The sequence below is a fragment of the Piliocolobus tephrosceles genome, chromosome 9, assembly GCF_002776525.5.
Source record: "Piliocolobus tephrosceles isolate RC106 chromosome 9, ASM277652v3, whole genome shotgun sequence".
NCBI classification, from domain to species: Eukaryota; Metazoa; Chordata; class Mammalia; order Primates; family Cercopithecidae; genus Piliocolobus; species Piliocolobus tephrosceles.
The window spans coordinates 126,703,671-126,725,713 of NC_045442.1; the positions used below are offsets into that span (position 1 = coordinate 126,703,671).

General features: G+C 36.6%; 1 long non-coding RNA gene across 1 annotated transcript in view; it reads left to right on the plus strand.

Moving 5' to 3' along the window:
- The first annotated feature begins 1,909 nt into the window (after nt 1-1,909).
- Nucleotides 1,910-22,043, plus strand: part of LOC111527007 — a 27,983-nt gene continuing 7,849 nt past the window's right edge. Inside the window, exons 1-2 of the long non-coding RNA XR_002726548.2 lie at nt 1,910-2,104; nt 20,156-20,383. This is a non-coding gene — a long non-coding RNA (uncharacterized LOC111527007). The remainder of the gene's footprint in view (nt 2,105-20,155; nt 20,384-22,043) is intronic.

Below are 22,043 nucleotides of genomic sequence, written 5' to 3' on the forward strand. Positions count from 1 at the left end.
TGCTCAGAGGAACTTTCTAAGAATTTGTACCTTTGTATTCCAGACACAGCTGCCCAATTTTGTCTATTCGTTGGCTATTAGAATATTTTGTCTATTCGTTGGCTATCAGAGAATACTAAACAAGGAAACAAGCAAAAAATAAACCAACAGGAATTTTGCTGTCCTATTATGTCCTAGTTTCTTAACTGTTTCTGTCTACTTCCCTCCCCACCATATTTCTTTTCATATGTGAGTTTTTAAAATATTTAACGATGGTGATGGTGCTATTGAAGTGAAAGATTTATGCATCACTTTTATAGTCCAAACCAATGCAATTTTCTTGTGATAAGTTAAAATATTAAAGTCAACTATATTTAATTTTAGTCATCAGTCTTTCTCTACTTCTGTTTTTTTTTTTTTTTACAAGAAAAAATGAAATTTACTAGTAAACATTGTTAAAATCTTTTTAGTCAAATTAAATTAACAGAGTTTAATTGAGCAAAGAACAAGTTGCTGATTGGGGCAGGCTCTCGAGACAGGGTAGGTTCAAAGACTCCAGCACAGCCACGTGATGGAAGAATATTTATGAACAGAAAAAGGACAGGGATGTACAGAAAATGGTCGAGAGGTGCAGAAGCAGCCGGATTGCTTACAACTCTGCGTTTGCCTTATTTAAACATGGTTTGAACAGCTGACTCCCTGTGATTGGCTGAAACTCCATGATTGGCACTGGAGTAGGTAACAGTCTGTTTACACATCCAGTTAGGTTACAGTTCTTTGAATACAGAGAAACGTTTAGGCTGAACTTAAAATAAGTAAGGAGGCAGCTCTAGGCTAAACTTGATTTAGCAAGATAATCTACTAATTCTTTTTGTAATAAAATTATTTAATTTTCAGGTGATAAGATGAAGTATCAGTCACTGAGATGTGTCATACCCAATAGAATCTGGAGTGGATATTTGCTTTTGTGAATGGTCATCATATTAGGAAAGTGCATTTAGGAAAATCAGATATTGCATGTTCATGGTTATTTGAGCTCGACCATTTTCTTCCTTTATTGGACAAATCATTTGGTACAAAGATCAACTAGAAAGAAAGTTTCATGATTTGAGTTTTTGGGAGGGGTTTTTAAAAATACTATTAAGACTACTCTTTCTTTACTTAGTAGGAGGAGGTAGGAGGGGCATACCAGAATTCAGAAGTGTGACCACCATAACCACTTCATTCTTCAATTTATTTGTCAGTTCTAGGACATGTAAGCAGACAAGAATGGTCTCTAGGAACCATAGGAGTTTAATCCATGTGAGCCATCAGCCTGGTTTACAGCCTCCGCCCTGCAGGCTGGTCTTCCCTAAACCCTGGGTGGAATGTAGTAACCTAGTTGGTTGGAACCAGTTCCTGATAGACCCTGGCAACTTAGAGATGAATCCTGGTGAATCTTCCTCATGATTGTGTAACACCTCCATCCTGGAGGAACTGTAATTCCATTATCATAACATGCGACCCGTGTGCTGCCATGATGACACTGTGTCTGTGCCACTGGGACGCCTCCTCTACATGCAATGATGCACCCTCTCCCCTCTCTGTCACCCCATAAAACCCTCCTGTCATTTTTCCTCAGGGACACACTGCTTTGGAGAATACACCCAGTGCTCCCCTTACTTGAGTCAAGTAATAAAACTGCTATTGATCAAAACCTGCCTTCTTGTGGAGAGTCCTTTGTTGCTTGACAGGTGAATGAACCCTGTTTGTTTTTTTCGATAACAAATACGAGAAATTAAACAAACAAAAAACTCCAGACTTGAGACTTTCCCTTAATAACAACAAAGAGTCCAAGTAAGAAGTCCACAGCTTGCCTTCATCTGCGGCAGACTTGCATGAATCATTTTCAAATAAAGATAATAACTCAGTTGGTCTTGTAGTCCAAACTAAATGTGCTACTTCAGGAACATTCTCTTCCTATGTGGACTTTGCTGATGAGTCAGTGTGAGACCTTGAATAAGTCTCTGTTTGTTTTGTACCATTCAGATTTCCTCGTCTGTAAACATTAAGCATCTACATTCCCTAAAAGTAGTTCTGAATGAATGTTATTTAATGGTGCCAATGATGTTGGAGACACCCTGTGGTAAGTGGTTTAATTTATTTTTGCAAGTTGGTATGATATCAATACTATAATGACCTTAACATAAATGGAGAATGTGGATATGTGGATGCTTTTGTTATTGAGAAGGGGGCTGACTGAGAGTCAAGGACAATTTGATTTGTTTTTCTGCACTAGTCCTATTCATCTGGCAAATGTGAAGTCTCCATTTCGTCATTCATGTTCCTAAGGTGGATACTAGCTTTAAGTTACATTTTCTTGCCAAAGTAAAACTTGCATCATATACTTAGGAACGTGTGGAGCACTTCTCAGAGCTGTGCTTAATCTCAGGTGCCCAGAAATGTTGAAACTTGTTTACAGAACTCTGGACTCATCTCTGGTTTACTAACTCAAGTTATTTCCTGGACCTATAATTAACATCTTACCAGGCTGATATTTTCCTCAACCACTTAACACAAAAGAATGATTACGGAGCTTCACATGCAACATTATCCCTTAAAATTGACTCTAAACAAGGATTTAAAATAAGGCTATTTCCATGCGCACAGGTGATCAAATCCATTGTGTGATAAAATGATAGATTTTTTTAATGATGTATTTTCATATCTCTGTGAACTTTTTTGTTAGAGAGGTGATACCATTGAGTCCTGGGTGACTTGGGGTGACTCTTAATATATAAAAGGATAAATACCTTCTTCTTCAAATAATTCCAAGCTTGTTTTACTCCTTTAAAATAATTTTTAGATATACTTGTCAAATTCTGTGAAATATCCATGTATGAATTTTGATTGAAACTTCATTAATGATGTATTTATCCATTTCTTTTTCTTTTTAACTTAAAATTTATATTTGTTTATATAAAAATTCTGAACATACTATTTTTAAACACTAGTTACAGCTACTTTAGAGTTTTTGGTAGCTATTGTGGAAAGTTTCCTTGTATTATTACTTTATTATTATTACATTATATAATTGTTTTCATTGCAATATAGTGATATTTATTTGTATATTGATCTGGCACCGTAAAACTTGCTAAATTTTTCTTTTTGTTTTAGTTGCTTATTTATATATTATCTTAAAAGTTCCATGAGGATGGTCATATGAGTCAGCAGTAACGATTTTACTAATACTAATTCCTGTATCAGTTTCCTAGGCTGTTGTAACAAAGTGCCATGACTGGGTGGTTTGGAACAAAAGGAGCTTATTCTTTCTTGGTTCTGGAGGTCAGAAGCCTGAAATCCAAGTGAAAGTAGCCCCCCCCCCCCCACCAAAACTCCAAGGAAGAATCCTTCCTCACCTCCTTCAGTTTTCTCAGGGCCCGGCAATCCTTGGCGCCCTGTGATTTTGGTGCAGCATCTCCACCTCTGCCTCCGTCTCCACGTGGCTGTCTTCCCTATGTGTCTGTGTTCAAATTTCCCTCCTATGAGGAAACCACAGATACTATGCATTAGATTATAGATCCCTCTAATCCATGATTACCTCATCATTAAATCTGCAAAAATCCCATTTCCAAATAAGGTCACATTCACAGGTTCCAGTAGAACAGGCATTTTTCGGTGGAGGAGGGTGACACTAATTAACCCAGTAAACTCCATCAGCTGGCAGCTCAAACTTCATCAGCTGGCACCTCAGCTGGCACCTCAAACTCATGTTCTCTCAAGTGCAAAATACATTTACCCATCCTAATGTCCCCCAAATTCTTAACCCATTAAGCATTAACTCTAAATCAAGCATGTCACGTTAATATCAACTCAAAAAGTTACAAATCTCATCATCGAAATGATCTAAATTAGGTATGGGTGAGACTCTCAGTTTTCATCCACAATGGGGCAAAATCCCTTCATCCACAGAACTGTGAAGCTAGAAAACAAGTTATCTTCTCCCAAAACACAATGGTGGAAAATCTGAGGTTGTCTCTATCTTGCCTTCATATTCTGAAGAATACATCTGTTGGATGTAGAATTGTGGGTTGGCGGGTTCTTTCCTTGCATTACCTTATCATATTTTTTAACTGTCTTCTCACCTCTAAAATTTCTGACAAGAAAAAGATATTTGAAACATTTTTTGCATGTATGTAATATGTGATTTTTCTCTGGCTTCTGAAAACATTCTTTCTTTGGCTTTAAATACTTTGACTATTACATACTTGCTCATTTTAATGATGTTTGCTCACACTTGGAATTTACTGAGTTTCTATATTTATCTTTTACCTAATTGAAAAATATTCAGTTTTTTTTTTTTTTTCCAATAATTGTGTAACTGTGTGTCCCATTTTCTTTCTCTTCTGCTGTGGAACTGCAGTTACGTGGATATTGGAACTTCAGAGATTAATTCACAGGTCCATGAAGCTTTGTTCACTTTGCTTATCAACGTTGGTATTGTTCAGATTAAAAAAAGTTCTGTTGGTCTCTCCAACCCCTTTCTTTGTCAATTCTATTCTTCTGTGAAGCCCAAATTATTGTGTGCTTACTGCATATTTTGTATTTTTTCATTCTTGCGTTTCTTTTTTGTTTTGTTTGTTTGTTTTTGTTTAAGACAGAGTCTCACTTTGTCGCCCAGACTGGATTGCAGTGGTGCAGTCTTGGCTCACCTCCCAGGTTCAAGTGATTCTCCTGCCTCAGCCTTCCAAGTAGCTGGGATTACAGGTGCATGCCACCACACCTAGCTAATTTTTGTGGTTTTAGTAGAGATGGGGTTTCACCATGTTGGCCAGGTTGGTCTGGAACTCCTGATCTCAGGTGATCCGCCCACCTCAGCCTCCCAAACTGCTGGGATTACAGGCATGAACAACCACACCTGGCCGATTCTTGCATTTCTATTTGAGACTTTTTCCTAGTTTCTATTTTCTGATGAAACTATTTGTATTTTGATTATTAAGAGCATATTTCTCTTTGCACTACTGAGTGTAGTTAAAATACTTAAAATAATATCGTATGTGCTTAATTCAACATATATTCATATGGATATTGTTTTCCATATGTTGTCTTTTCGCTTGAGAATGAGTGAAATATCCATCTTTCTTCACCTATTGACTGGATTTGAATTGTTTCTTGAATATTCTGAAGATGTAGAGACTCTGAATCTTGTTACAATCCTAAATAGATTATTGATTTTCTAAACTTTAGCAGCAACTATCTTGGACTCAAGAACATTTTATTTCAAAATTCATTCCAAAGTGTCTTATGTATGCACAGTTTAAGGTTGGTTAGTTAATTGACTGAAATTTGTGCATAGGATCTGGGCTCCCCCTCTCTGGCCATCTCCGTTTTGGAACATCTCCCTCACTTTCTAGTGGCAATGATTATTCCAAACTCTGTTCTCTGGTTCTATAGAACAGAAAAAGTATGGATTTTCTATCAAGGATTTACTTATTAGTGCTGACTGCAATCTGCATTGAGGCTAAACTCATTAAGAACACAGGAAAATTACCCCATGCCATTCTTTCTTCCAAATTGTTTCCCTTCTATAATATCCCAGCCTCTGCTCAATCTGCACTGTCTCCAGGCTGCTATTCAAAATATATATCCAGGATTTAAGTTGTTATTTGTGGTGAAATTGGCCTGGCAGGAACATCTTTGGCCATGCAGGAAGTGGAACACATACACCATGCTTTTGCATTGTCTTTGGCTGAAGCCACTCATATTTCATCTTCTCCAAATATGTCTTCTCTTCATGTATTAACCTGGGACTTTCACAATTCTTTTATATCATTAATTTGAACTACATATTTGTGCAAAGATCGAAGTGGAATTTAATTTGTTGTAAAAAGCATTTTCTCCCCCAACTGAGTCCCATTCAGATGGCTACTTCGCTTGGAGTGTTTTTGTCCCTATTCGGGGGCATTTTTCTGGTGCTCTTATTATTAATAGTCACTTTTCAATAGTCCCCAAATTTTGCAAGTACGTCTTTGAAATTCAAGTATAAGCTTAAGACAGTAACTAGTCTCTTATCTCCTCTTCTCTTATGGGTATTAAAACCCCAACCATTGCATATTCTTCTTCTTTTCATGCTAAGAAAATTACCTTACACTCAGTAAATATGCAGAATCTTTAAAGGACTGAAAAAAAATAGGAAAATGTTTAACATAGTTATCAAGGTCGCTGCCTCACACAAGAAACTGCTTGATGATTAACATTTAACTTTTAAAGCAGTAAAGATAGCCCTTGTGATGTAGGTGGTTAGAACGTGATACAAATGACGTTTCAGTGGACCAGAGCGACAGTTACTGGTTAGTTCAACAGGTGAGATTCAATCACAGAGAGTTTACAGATCTTGCTGAAAATAATGGAGACAGGTACCATGGCAGAATCACTATCCTATACACAACTGACTCTCTGAAATGAGTGCCTAAACTACATGGCAACCAAATGTGTATTATAATTAGTTTCTGAGAAAGTGATAATAGTACTTGTTGCAAATCTTGATGTTGTTTTATTTAAAAAACCCTAAAATATGATTTATTTAATATTAAAATAATGTAAATATCATTTGATGTAAAATTTATTTGCAGAATCAAAACTCCTATAAGGAAGTATTATAATACTAGGAAGAAAATTATTTCAAGGCAGTGACTCATGAAAAAGTGTTATGTGCTATCTGTGAAAATATGCCAATACTCCCTTGTGTGAGAATATGCCAAGAAAATCTTTGTAGTTTTGAACATTGTCTTTATTACTCAGTTAGCCACATTTGGTACTATAAAATGTAATTTAAATGGCTAAAAAATGAATACATTAAGACAATAAGCACTTTAGGCATTTATTATGAGCCTGCTGTATTTTTATGAAAATGCCTATCAGCCTATTATTTCTTTCAAACTCTAGTCAACACCAGATCTGATTTGTGATTTATGTTTTCCTACTAATGAATTCTTTGTTGAATTCTAGTTACATGACACTGAGAACAAAGATTTTGCCTCTGGCTGTTATCTAAGCAAGGAAGCTCAAAAAATATTATCTACATACTCTTAATTGGAGAAATCCCTTAAAATATTTTAAACTTCATGAAAATTCAGACAGGCAGGAGATGCATTTATTATTAAGATTATTTTCAAAACCAAAGCCTTATTAATAAAAAATGAAATGAACAACTTGACTTTTGAGGTTTCACTCTGTCCACAGCGAGTCTGTAACTTTGGGAATGTTATTTAAGGTCTCCATTTCCTAATTAGTAAACTAGAAATTCTATTAACGTCTTCAAAACATTGTTGTCAGGAACATATAATATATGCATAAAATGTGGATGCAGTATTTGGGCCATGATAGTAAATTGTTCAAGAAAAAATTATTTATAAACTTTCTTCCCTATATTCACAATTTGTATTGCAATTTAAAATATATTTTTCAGAGTAAACCATGACATTTTATTATACATTTGTTTTCACTTCAAATGGATCTTAGTCACAAGTTTGTTTGAACAATATAGTCTATTCTAATCCATCAAAATAAAAGACTAACACAATATAAACTTGAAATTTCATAGTGAAATACACTAGCAATGAATTCAAAGATATAAAGAGAAATCTCTTGTAAGAAATAATAAATCCAAGTCACGTTGGCTTAACTGATTTCTGGAAATAGAAGAGAATAGGCCACTCTTATTCGCCTGGTATTCCTAGGGATAAATTGTGCCTTTACAATGAAACTAGTGGTGGCTTGCTCTGCCTGTCCTCAATAGTATAATGTCAGTGACTGCCAAGAACGCAGCTTTCCCAGGATCAAGAATGGAGCCTGCTTCTTTACCATATTTCCAGAATGATATGCATGTTGCTTAGCCAAGTAATTAAAGACTCCACATTTTAAGACTTGTTGTTTTCTCTGATTATTATAAATACAAAATAAAGAAAATATTTATTAGTCTGAAAAGATATGGTAATGGAATGTCAGGGGAAATGACAGAGTAAGGATCTCTGAAATTTTTCCAATCTGTAAAAACAATGAGAGTGCTTTCAAAAATGAGTGGAATCAATCTTTTCAGGACTTGGGAAATTAACCAAAGGCTTGCAACAATTCAGCAGGTTTATTCAAAAAAACTAATTTAATCTTGGTAAGAGCAGCACATTTTATTGAGTTTTAACATTACTTTTTTTTTCTCCTCATTTCCTACCCCCACCAGGGGTGGCAGTTCTAAAAATAGCACACAGTAGTGGGAAAACCAGCAGCCTGCCAACCACTGGGCGCCAAAACAAGTTTGGTGCTTCATCAAAACCCAATTCCAATAGAATCATCATTATTTTAATTGTCTGCTGGTTCCTGGAAGACCCTATTCACAAGGCTTGCTTTTGTTTGACCTGACTCAGAGCTTACTCAGAGCAACGGTCTTTCTGCAGGTCATGTATTGAAAGCAGTTAGGAAAACAGAAAGTCACATATATGCATACAGCTGTGGACGTGCTCTGAAATAATCTGAAATGCCCATAAGCTCTCACCTCTGGCTCACCTTTCAGCCTTACTCAAGCAAAAAGTGAAGGATAAGGCAGAATTACCAAGTGCCTGGTGGAGTCTTGAAGGCATGCCTGAACACATATGCAGAACCCATCAGCAAAGGCTGGAAGACTGACTGATTCCAGGCATTTAAGGAAATGTCTTTTGAATCTTTAGGTGACCACAAAGCTAAGCAAGCAGAGACTTCAGTGATACGTGTGACAAAGAACAGAGACGTGATAGAACTGATTTGGAAAATTAATTAATGAGAAACAGCAAGAGAAACAAGCAGTGGCAGCAACAAACACCAGGAAGGGAGAGCATCTGATGTTCAGTGTTTACACATTATATTATTTAAAATTCCCGTTTTCAAAAAACACTTTAAGCTAACTGTTATATATATGCTTGAGCTGGGTTGAAGAGTGTTACCCCAAATCCATGTCCACTCGTAAACTCAGAATGTGAGCTTATGTTAAAATAGGGCCTTTAACTATATAATTAGTTAAAATGAGATCATTCTGGGCTAAGATGGATCCTAATCCAATATGACTGGTTTCTTTATAAGAAGAGGGAAATTTAGTCTCAGATACATATAGAAAGAACACCAAATGAACACAAGAGTAAAGGCAGAGGAATACAATTACAAGCCAACGAATGACAAAGATTGTCAACAACCACAAGAAGTTGCAAGACAGGCATGGAATATAAATTCCTCTAGAGCCTTCACAGGGAACATCACCTTGATGACACCTTGATTTTGGAATTTTAGCTCCCAGAACTGTGAGGTGATAAGTTTATTGTTTTGAGCTACTTAGAGCGTGGTAGTTTATTAAGCAACCCTAGGAAGCTAATACAATGCACAAAGATCTAAATACAATCACATCTAAATAATTAAAATATGAGACTATCTAACCAAATAAAGACAATCAACAAGGAAATAGAAGTTATATTTAAAAAACAAATTCAAATTCTATAGTTTAAAATTGCATTAGCTAAAATAAAAAATTCACTAGAGAACATCAACGGGAGGTTTGAGCAGGCATATAAAAGAAATTAGCAAGCTAGAATATAAATCAACTGAGATTATCCAGTGTAAGAAGCAGAAGGGAAAGTGAATGAAGAAAACTGGAAATATCCTCAGAAACCTATGGAACGCTAACCTGCACAGCATTATACACAAAACGGAATTCCAAGAAATAAAGAAGAGAAAGAGATAGAACGAATATTTAAAAATACAGTGGTCCCAAAAGTAACAAATATAGTTAAAAATTTACACATCCAAAGAATTAAAAATATTATAAATAAATGCATACATTTATGCATAGAAACATTATAATCAAACTATTAAAAGCCAGAACTAAGAGAATCTTGAAAACAGCAAGAGAAAAATATCCATTATGAATGAAAAAACCTAAATAAGATTTAGAAATGACTTATTTTCAGATGCAAAGAGGCCAGAAAACAAGATGGAGACATAATCCAAGAGCAGAAAGAAGATACTTTCAACCAAGAATTCTGCATCCATTGAAAGCTATTCTTCAAAATTAAAAGAGAAGTTAAGATTTCTCAGAAAAAAAAACTAAAAGAACTTGTCACTAGGAGATCTGCCTTATAAGAAATAATAAAGGCTGAGTGCAGTGGCTGGCTCATGCCTATAATCCCAGCACTTTGGGAGGCTAAAGAGGGAGGATTGCTTGAGCCTAGTAGTTTGGTACCAGCCTTGGCAACATGGCAAACCCTTGTCTCTATAAAAACTTTTTAAAAAAATTAGTCAGGTGTTGTGGCACACTGCTTTAGTCCCAGCTACTCAGGAGGCTGAGGTGAGAGGATCATTTAAGCCCAGGAGGTTGAGGCTGCAGTGAGCCAAGATTGCACCACTGCATTCCAGCCTGGGCAACTGAGTGAGAACCTGTCTCAAAACAAACAAACAAACAAACAAAAAAAACTGAAGGTAGTTCTCTAGGTTGGAATGACAAGACACTAGTCAGTAATTCTAACCCACAAAATTAAATGCAGTGAATAAAGAGCACAGGTAAATATAATTACATAGGTAAATATAAAGAACAGTATAAATGCATTCTTGCTTGCAACTAGTGTAACCATTTTTCTTCTGTGTGATTTATAAGACAACTACATAAAACAATAATTATAAATCTGTTTGACATGCATGCATAAAGATGTAATTTGACAATAGCTCAAAAGAGAAGTCAAGGAAGAAGCTTACAGTAACAAAACTTATTTTATTATTGAAACTAAATTAGTGTTAATCCTGACTAGCTTGTCATAATTTAAGACATTAACTGTGATCTTTAGGTAAATAACTAAGGAAACTTTTTTTAAGTATTAAAAAATGACAAGAGAATTAACATAATACATTTGAAAAATGATTTAATTTAAAAAGAAGGCAAATAATAGAGAAGTAGCAGAATATACAAGCCATAAAATTTTTAGAAAGCAAATAACAAAACAATAGATATGAGTGATATATTAAGAGTAATTACATTAAGTGTAAATGCATTAATAGTCCAATAAAAAGTCAAAGATTTGCAGAATAGATTTTAAAAAGTGATCTATGCTGTCTGTAAGATACAGATATTAGATGGAAAGACAGGTGTTATAAAGAAATAATAGAAAATGATACAATATGTAAGTAGTCAAAAAAGGAGAGCTGAAGTGGTCATGCCAATATCCAACAAAATACTTTAAAGCAAAAATTGTTACTACAGAAGAGTATTTTGTAATAGAAAATGGTCAATTCATCAGGAAGATATAAAAATTAAAAACATATGTGCACCTAACAACAGAGCCCTAAAATACATATAGAAAAAACTGATAGAATTGAAAGCAAGAAGAAACAACCTGACAATAAATTACCAATTTCAATATTCATCTTTCAATAATATATAGAACATTTAAACAACAGATCTACTAGGAAATAGAAAACTTAAAGATAATATAAACCAATTAGACCTGAAATGTATGTATAGTAGTCTCCATCTGATGACAGAAGAATACACATTCACCTAAAGTACACGTGGAATGCTTTCCAGAATTGACTATAAGATTATAAATTATAAAACAATGATGAAACAAAACGATTTTTAAGTTAAAAGTATTAAAGTCATATAAGTTTGTTCTTTCACCACAATGGAATGTAATTTGAAATCAGTAATAAAAGAACGAGAAGGTCACAAATATGTAGAAATTAAACAACATACTCCTAAATAAACAAGAGATTAAAGAAGAAATTACAAGGTCAATCAGTGCTCTGAGGTATATGAATTCAAAACTACATCAACTCTTACGGAATACAAGTAAAGCAGTGCTTATATGGACATTTATAGCTGTAAATGCCTATATCAAAAAATAAGATTAAAAATATCAATAACCTAACCTTCTGCCTTAAGAAACTAGAAAAAATATTACGCTAAACAAAAGCTAGGAAAGGAAAGAAAGCATTAAAATTAGAGTAGAACTAAATGAAATAAAGACTATAAAATCAAAAGAGAAAATCAACAAAACTGAAAGTTGTTTCTTTGTGATAAGATCAATAAAATTGACAACCTATAGCTAAATTGACTGCAATGGGATGAATAATTGTGCCCCACACTCCCCAAATCATATGCTGGAATTCTATCCCTCAAAGTGGTAGTATTAGGAGATGAAGTATTTGAAAGGTAATTATGTCATGAGGGTGGAGCCTTCATGAGTGGCATTAGAGCCCTTTTAAAAAGGGACTCTGAAAAACTCTTGCCCTCTTTCCACCATGTGAAGAAACAATAAGAAGACAGCAATCTGCAACCCAGAAGAGGACCCTCGCCAGAACCCAACCCAGCTGGCATCCTAGTCTTTGAATTCCAGCCTCTAAAACCGTGAGAGATAAATCTTTGCCATTTATGAGTCTCCCACACTGACTAAGAAATTAACTAAGAAGAAAAGAGAAAATACTTGAATTAATATTATACAGAGAGAGATAGAAGACATCACTACAGACCTTGTCAAAATAAAAAGAATTATAAGAAAAATCTACTAACAAGTATATGCCAAGAAAAAATGCATAATCTAGAAAAAATAGACAAATTATTTGAAAGATATACAACTTCATTACTTACACAAAAAATCCTCAGAATAGAACTGTCACAAGAAAAGAGATTGAACTTATTATAAACCTCTCCCCAAAATATGCCATATCTGCATGGCTTTACTGGTGAATTATACCAGACATTTAGTGAAGAACTAACATTATATACTCACAAACTCTTCCAAAAAAGTAGAAGAGAACATAGCACTTTCCAACTCCTTCTATGAGACAAATATTTCCCTGATACCAAAATTAGAAAAAAAGATTGTAAGAAAAGATCTACAGATAAATATTCCTTATGAATATTGATTAAAAATCCTCAATAAAACACCAGCAAACTGAATCTAGCAACATATCAAACAGATGTATAGACCATAGTTAAGTCAGATTTATTCCAGGAATGCAAGGTTGGTGTACCACATGAGTATCAATCAGTGTAATACATCATGTTAACATAATAAGCAACAAAATACATTTATCACCTCAGTAGACACAGAAAATATAAAATTTTCATAATTAAACACTCAAGAAACTAAGGATATAAAGAAACTTCTTCACCTTGATAAAGAGTGTTTCTAAAGAAACATTCAAATAGCATCATAGTTAATAATAAAAGATCGAAAGCCTCCCCTCTAGGCTCGAGGAAAAGGACAATGATGCTCCCTGACAATACATCTATTTAACATTGCACTGGAGGTTCTGGCCAGGACAACTCATCAAGGAAAATATATGGACAGCATCCAGACAACTGTCTCTATTGCACATGACATAATCTTGTATATTTTAAGGCTTAAGGAAATCTTAGAGAATATATAAAAATACTACTACAGCAAATAGATGAGTTTAGCAAGGTTGCAGAAAATAAGATTAATATATACAAATCAGTTAAATATATACAGTGGCAAAGAACAATTTTAAAATGAAATTAAGGAAACAATTCAATTTTTAATTCCATCAAAAATGACAAATACTTAGAAATACACTTAACAAAAGAAGTATAAAACTTACTCACCAAAACAATAAAACATCATTGAAAAAAACTGCTAAATAGTATATAAACGTATCTGGTGTTCATGCATTGGAGGAAAATATTGACAAGATGTTTTGCTACCCAAATTTTTGTATGTATTTAATATAATCTCTGTCAGTATCTTAGCAGGCTTTTATTGCAGAAATTAAAAAGCTAACCCTAAATTTATATGGAAATACAAGGGACCTACAAGAGCCAAAACAATCTTGAAAAGAACAAAGTAGGACTCCGTCTTCCTGATTTTAAAACTCTCAAAGCTTCAGTAATCAAGAATGTGTGGTACTGGTATAGGATAGACATAGAAATCAATGACCTAGAACTGAGAGTTTAAAACTGTGACATACAAGATAAGCCAGTTTTTATAAGGGTGCCAAGACAATTCAGTGGGGGAAAGAACAATCTTTTCAACAAATGGTAATGGCACAAGTGGATGTTCATATGAAAAAGAATGAAGGTGGATTCCTACCTCATATAATTAACTCAAAACGTATGTGTTAAAATGATAAAACTCTTACAAGAAAAGAGATACAAATCTTCCTGACCTTGGAATGGGCAATTTTAAAAAATAACATAATGTCCAAAGCACAAACAAGAAAGGGAAAAATAGATAAATTAATATCATAAAAATTCAAATGTCTGTGCATCAAAGGACACTATTAAGAGTGAAAATACAATTCACAGAATAAGAGAAAACATTTGGATATCATGTATCTGATAAGGGACTTGCATTCAAGATGATAAAGAACATTTACAGACTCAGAAAAAATACACAAATGATAAAAATAAACAAAAAATTTTAATAGATATTTAAGGAAGATAACATGAATGGCTATCAAACATGAAATAGGAAAAGATGTTCAACGTCATTAGTTGTTGTCAAAAGCTCAATAACATACCACTTCATACCCACTAGGGTAACTATAATAAAAAAAGATTTGCAATAACAAGTATTTGAGATGAGTGAAGAAATTGGGACCCTCCTAGTTGTTAGTTACAATGCAAAATGGTGCAGTTACTGCAGAAATCTGTCTGACAGTTAGATGGTTAAACTAGCTACTATATGACCTAGCAATTCCACTTCTAGATACACACCCCAGAGAAATAGAAACATATGTCCAAACTAAAACTTGTACATCAAAGTTCATAGCAGCATTTGTTTTTTGGTCAGAATGTGGAAACCAAAAGCAAATATAGTCAAAATGTGCAAACAACCAAATGTCTACTTAAGAAAGAATGAATGGGTAAATACAGTGTTGTCTAGCTCTACAGTGAAATATTATCCAGCCACACAATAAGTGAAGTTCTGGTACATGGTAACATGTGGCTGAATCTTAAAAACATTATCTAAGATAAAGAAGCTAGAAATCTTAATATAAAATGTCAGAAATAGTATATCCATAGAGACAGAAGCTATTAGTTTTTGCCAGGGCTGAGGGAAGAGGAGGAGTTACTGCTAATATGGAATTTCTCTTTGTTGTATGAATACATTTGGGAATTATATAGTAGTGATGAAAATGCAACTTTGTGAATACATGAAAACCACTGAAGTGTACACTTTAAAATGATTAATTTCATAGTATGTTTTTATTTATATTAAAAAACAGACCAGGCATGGTGGGCTCATACCTATAATCTCAGCACTTTGGGAGGCCAAGGTGGGAGGATCACATGAGGTCAGGAATTCCAGACCAGCCTGGCCATCATGGGGAAACCCCATCACAACTGAAAAAAAAAAAAATTAGCCGGGCGTGGTGGCACATGCCTGTAATCCCAGCTACTTGGGAGGCTGAGGCAAGAGAATTGCTTGAACCTGGGAGACAGAGTTTGCAGTGAGCCGAGATGGAATCACTGCACTCCAGCCTGGGCAACAGAGTGATTCTCTGTCTCAATAAACAAACAAAAAACAGTACATGACAAAAATATAGCCGTGAATTAGGAAACAAACTTTTATCATTTATAGCTAGAAATTGACATATCTAGATATAGAAATTATTTTTCAAATAAGCAATGCAAACATTCACTTCTTGTATTTCAAAGACCCTCAGCTTTGCCACAAAATCCACCAGGGCATGTCTTACACAATTGTTTGACAGATGTTGATTTAGTGAAGCCAATGAGTCTTTAATGCCCATTTATTTATATAGTAATGGTTGAATTCCACCTAACGACTCTAGCTTTAATTATAACAGGATTTCACATATTTGGGCAATTCTTTATATATTTTTCACGTTACTTTATATCATCCTTTCAAGAACATTTTCAGTTAGACTCGGGCCTTTTTGTTCCCATTTTATGTATGGAGAACCTAATGAAATGAGAACTTCAGGGTTTTATTCAAGATTGTGTAATAAATTATGGAGGCCCTACCAGTCCTAAACCCTCATTCTTAAATTACTTCCAAAATACATCAAAGGGAGAACCCACACAAAGAAAAATATCCATGTCAAACATTTCATGAGAATGCTTTTTCCTGCTAGCTTAAAAAATTCAAGCCGATACGTAGTTTCATGGCAGTGAATGAAATACTCCTTAGACTTTATTTTTAAAGCCATTCTTCTTTGAATGGTTTGAAGAACCTGCAGTAACTCTCAGCTCTGCCTTGTGAAACAGAATGTTCATATCATCTTGTTACTCTTTAAAAAGACATTTTGGCTCTGAAGAGTTCACAGATTAAAATAGGTTAACACGCAGGACGTTAATCTCTGTTTATAGCAAATACCGAGACAGATGGAGAAGTAATTATGAATAAAAATAGATCTGTTTCTCAAACAGATTCCTGAACAGAGGCATTTAAACATCAAGGAAACTGGAGGCAGGGGCAGGGTGAAACCTAGCCCGTTGCTCTGACACACCATCCTGGAGTGACAAATAGGATATTGACAGGGGAATCTGTTTAAGCCTGGAGCCATAGCTAAGCAGGACTTCCAGTAGCTTCTATTATAAGTAGCTTTTTCTGTGCCACCTAGATTTACTTGGCTGTGCCACTCGAATTTTGGACTCGACCTGAATGAAGACAGTGTTGGTCTGAATACTGCTCCTCTGCCTGTAATAGGATCGACTGACATTACCCAGGGTGCTGAGGCATGTGAAGTGCCTCTGTAACCAAACTCCACCCTTGAGTCAGAGCCTAGTAATCCCTGGAGACTAACAGACATCCACGTGTTCTGCATGATTCATGCAACTGCTATCTGCAGACAGTTGCTGGGTGAAACGCCCTGTTAAATGTTTACTCATTATGGCTACTTTGCCCGACTACTCTTGAGTTATTTTGACTTGGACTAGAAAAGAAAAAACGAGAGCCAACAAAATGGAACAAAGAATTTGCCCTTTCTCCTGAACATTAGGATCTTTGGTGATTTATGTATAGCTTCCCTAGGACAATATGAGACTCATGTTTACAGGGAACACAGAAATCTGGGAAACAGAGACAGAAGACACCAAAGTGAAGAAGCAGAAATAAAAGCCAGGCTGGTTGGGATGGTGTACAGATATGCAGTTAATATAATTATAGCAAAAACAGGCATAATTGTGCCAATCTTTTAAAAAGGATGTTTTAAATCAGGATTCCCCAACCCCCAGGATGCAGACTGGTACTGGTCTGTGGCCTGTTAGGGACTCACAGCAGGAGGTGAGTGGTGGGCAAGTGGGCACAACCGCCTGAGCTCTGCCTCCTGTCAGATCAGCTTCGGCATTAGAGTCCCACAGTAGCGCAAACCCTACTGCGAACCGCGCAAGCGAGTGATCTAGACGGTGCTCTTTATGAGGATCTAATGCCTGATAAAACAGTTTCATCCCCAAACCATCCCCCACCTACCACACCCGTGAAAAAAATAGGTTCCTGCTACTATAAATATTGGGGACTGCTGTTTTGAACGATGCTTAATGATTTTATTCAGTTTTTGTTTTCTGAAAAGACTGCTATAAACTAACTTTTTGAAGTTTTCCATCAAGTGTGTGTGTGACAAGTAAAGGAAATATTGTTACAAAAATATGATAATGGACTTGCCATCCTTTAGCATATTATTATTGCACAACAACATTTCTTCCTGGATGGTAAGTGCTTATTAGATATGATGGTTACAGAAAAATATAAGCATGAACAGTATGCCTCTATTTGAATGCACAAATGTGTTCACACTTGGTTTCAGAGACAGAAATTGAGAATGAGTTGAAGGGAGGAAGACAAAAAGGAAGGGGGACTCAGAGCTCTGCAGTGACCCAAATATCAACAAGACTTGGGAACATTTTGGATCCTGACAAGGGCTTCTCTCCAAACCACGTGTGTGCTCAGCGTTGTACACAGTTCAGTTTACTTCATGCGTTGGAATTCAATGGTGCCAAAGTACATTGGCAAACAAAGTGGACACAAGAGATAATCTGCTTGTCAGCTAGAGACAGACAAGAGGCATGGAGAAGGGTGGCTGAAAATAGGGCCGTTGGCATGCACTCAGGGACTGGAGTGGAGGAAAGTGCTTGGGGGCACTGCAAATAGCACTGAGGGGGAAATCTAGGAGGCTGGGTCACGCCGAGCCTGTGAGCCACAGATCAGGAGAAAAACATGTGACAGGCAAACCCATGGGGTTCTGATGCAGGTGCTGTGCCGTGTTCCTCATGGGACTCCTGGCTGGTGGCTTGGGAGAGGGGCTTGTGTGCCTGCAAAGCCACTTCCGGCGAGCAGAGCTGCGAGGTGTGCAAGGTAGCCTCTGACTCCTCATGGGCAGTTCTTTCACATACCTGCCAGAGGATGGCTCTTCTGCAAGAAAGAAAAGGAAACACAAAAGGAGTGGAGGAAGCCAGTCCAGCAGGCAGCCCTGATGCTTTTAGTTCACTCCTGCTTTACAGAGTTCACACATCCACGCATGGCCACAGAGTAGGAGAGGTCACTGCTAGGGTGATCAATACATATCAAAACTACAATTACTTGCATAGTCATTGCCAAATACAGATTATAAAGTGACCTTATATACATATTCCTATCTGGTATACACCTTTGGTACATTAGCTAAAAAGGAAACGTTGCATCACTGTATTCTTGGCTATGTCGTTCACAAAAACACTTGGATCTCTTAAGAGTAATACGAGCAAAATCTGGCTGTTTTCCAGCATGTAAAGTAGTTTAGTTGCCATAATATGACTTTTGTTCATCAAGTCACTTATTCTCCCTGCCACCGAATACTAACATTTGACCCTGAGACCCCCTGGCAGCAGACAGAGCCTGACCCACAGTGCACTCTTGCTGTCTATATATTTTTTGAGACGGAGTCTCACTCTGTCTCCCGGGCTGGAACACAGAGGTGTGATCTCTGCTGAGCCTCCCAAGTAGCTGGGATTACAGGTGTGCACCACCGCAGCTGGCTAATTTTTATATTTTTAACAGAGAAAATGTTTCACCATGTTGGCCGGGGTGGTCTCTAACTCCTGACCCCAGGTGATCTGCCTGCCTCAGCCTCGCAAAGTGCTGAGGTTACTGGCGTGAGCCACCGCGCCTGCCCCCTTGGTGTCTATTGATGGGTCCAGTCCAGTGATGCAATTGGAGGGAGCTGGAGGGAAGGAGGGACAGCAGATGGGGGAGAGACAGAGAGGGGAAGGAAGGGAGAAGAGCAAGAGATAGCATGGAGGGGGAAGGGGCAGAAGAGAAAGGAATGAAGAGGAGGATGAGACTCAGAGAGGGAGAGAGGCAGACAGAGGGGTGCAGAGAACGGAAATCTTTCAGGAAATCTACAAGGTGTCAGGCACACCTTCTTGGATGATTTATGGAAGCCTATAAACAGCTGTAAAATAGACATGATGGGTGTGCTGGGTTTCTTATTACTGCCTTTTGTTTACCTGCATTAATTCTTCACCTTTTCCTATGTAGTTTTTGTCAGGGAAGCTGATTTCTATAGATTGTACTGTCTAGGCTCCCATGTGGTAGGTGGGAGGAGGGAGATATTAGCACACGGCGTGGTATTTGTGCCTTCCTCACCCCTGTGGCACCAAGTTCTAACAGTGGTTAGGTCCCCTAGTGATGCAGTTTCTGTCAGGGACCCTGATTTGGGGGCTCCGGGGAGTTCTAGTAATGGAATAGAATTTTCTGTTATATGTCTAATTTGTACCAAGAGCCAAGAATACCTGACTATGGTATACAGGTTACAAAAATCAACCTCTCCATCAAAGGTGTTTTCCAAGAGTGTCCCTTGAAATGTGTTATTCTCAACTGACAAGACCGAAATGTAGGCAAACTGTGAGCCAATCCAAAAAGCTGAGTAAAAAAGACACGACCAATTTTTAGATCAAAATTTTACTGTTAAGTTTGCTCCACAGAGGAATAGTGGAAGGCAGTGTTTGTGACACTTTTGCAGTTAATACGCACACAAGAGTCACATTTCACCAGGCATTTGAGCAAAAGTGAATTAACTAGGGGAGGAAAGAAAGCTGACATCCACCTCTTTCTTAATTCTTCCAATTCAGAAGCAGTGAGAAGCTTTTGGTATCAGTTGTTTAGATGGGTCTTCACTCATTTCATAGCCTTTTCACATTATTTATCTCATCTGTTCTTCACAGCATCTCATGCTATGGTTAGAGCATCAATTGTGACGAATATAGGATACCAAGCCCATCCTAGACATGACTTCAGGAACTTCATGCTGTAGCTCCACAGTCTGGGAATGGCAGACAGATTCAGCACCAGGAGAACATCACATAAGGGACAAATGTGTATGTTTTAAAATGGCTAGTTTCGGCCTGGCATGGTGGCTCACGTTTATAATCCCAGCACTTTGGGAGGCCGAGGTAGGTGGATCACGAAGTCAGAAGGTCAAGACCATCCTGGCCAACATGGTGAAACCTCGTCTCTACTAAAAATACAAAAATTAGCTGGGCATGGTGGTACGCGCCTGTAGTCCCAGCTACTTGGGAGGCTGAGGCAGGAGAATTGCTTGAACCCGGGAGGCGGAGGGTGCAGTGAGCCAAGATTGCCCGCTGCACTCCAGCCTGTTGACGGAGCAAGACTCCGTCTCAGGAAACAAACAAATAAACAAACAACAAAAAAAAACAAAAAGAAGTTTCTGCTTGACTTATAAGACCTCATCCAATGTATTTCTAAATCAAATAACAGATTGGTGAACTCATTTTTAAAGCAATTATCTCAGGTTTTCAAAACAGGTTTAAGAATATGGTATCAAAATCCTAGTCTAGGTTTCAATATTTCAGTATTTACAGATGACGTCTCAGGAAACAAAGAAGCCGTTATTGACAAGCGCTTTGCAGGCCAAAGGCCACTGCCCGGGAATATAGTGACAGTGGATTTGCTGCCAAACTGATGATTATTTTCTTGTTTTCTTTTCAGCCCTATTGGTTCCTGGGCTTGGACTGTTGATGCAGCTATTTCTATTTGGTTATGGGTAAGTCAACACTGTATTTATCGCTGTGCCCATGTTTTCCTTCAAAGAGGCACATGTAACTGTGTCCAATTGCAACTGAGAGCATATTTTAAAAAGGAATTTGGCTTCAATGTCTTTAACTGACTTTAAATAAATTGCTTGTGAGACTGTAGAGCAGAAGATTTTACAATATTAAACCTAGGTCAGAAGAAAGGCTGAATTTGGTAAATAATCATTTTTAAGAACTTAGGTATGTCACCTTTTAAAAACCTGGGACTTCAAATAACTTCAAAATGAGGAAAAGCTTTTATCAGCTTTAGTTAAAATGCAGATGTTAATCACAGGTTAGGGTCTTAGTAATTTCTAAAAAGACAAATGCAGCATTATTTGTGAAAATACATACAGTTGTGTACAGCATAACAACATTTTGCTTAACAAAGGAACGCATATACCGTGGTGATCCCTCAAGATTATCATGGAGCTGGCAAACTCCTGCCAACGAGTCAGGCAGTCGCCATTGTAAGACTGTAGCAAAATGCATTACTCCCGTGTTCGTGGCGATGCTTGTGTACACAGACTTATCACACTGTCAGTCATACAAAAATATAGCACATCCAGTTAGGTATAGCACATAATACTTGACAAAGATAATAAATGATTAGGTTATTAGTTTATTACACTGTACTTTTTATTGTTATTTTTGATTGTACTCTTTATGTCAATATATTATTAAAATGTTGGTTGTGAAACAGCTTCAGGCACTTCCTTCAGGAGCTATCCAGAAAAGGGTATTGTCATCATAGGAGATGCCAGCTTAATGCGTGTCCCTGCCCCTGAAGATCTTCCAATTTGACAAGAAATGGAGGTGGAAGACAATGATAGTGATCCTGACCCTGTGTCGGTGTAGGCTATAGTGGTTTGTGTTTTAGTTTTTAACAAAAAGTTTAAAAATTAAAAAATTAAAAAATATAAGAGCACGTATAGGATACGGATAGAAAAAGAAACAACATTATTATTATTATTATTGTTTTTTTTTTTTTTTTTTTTTTTTTTTTTTTTTTTTTTTTTTT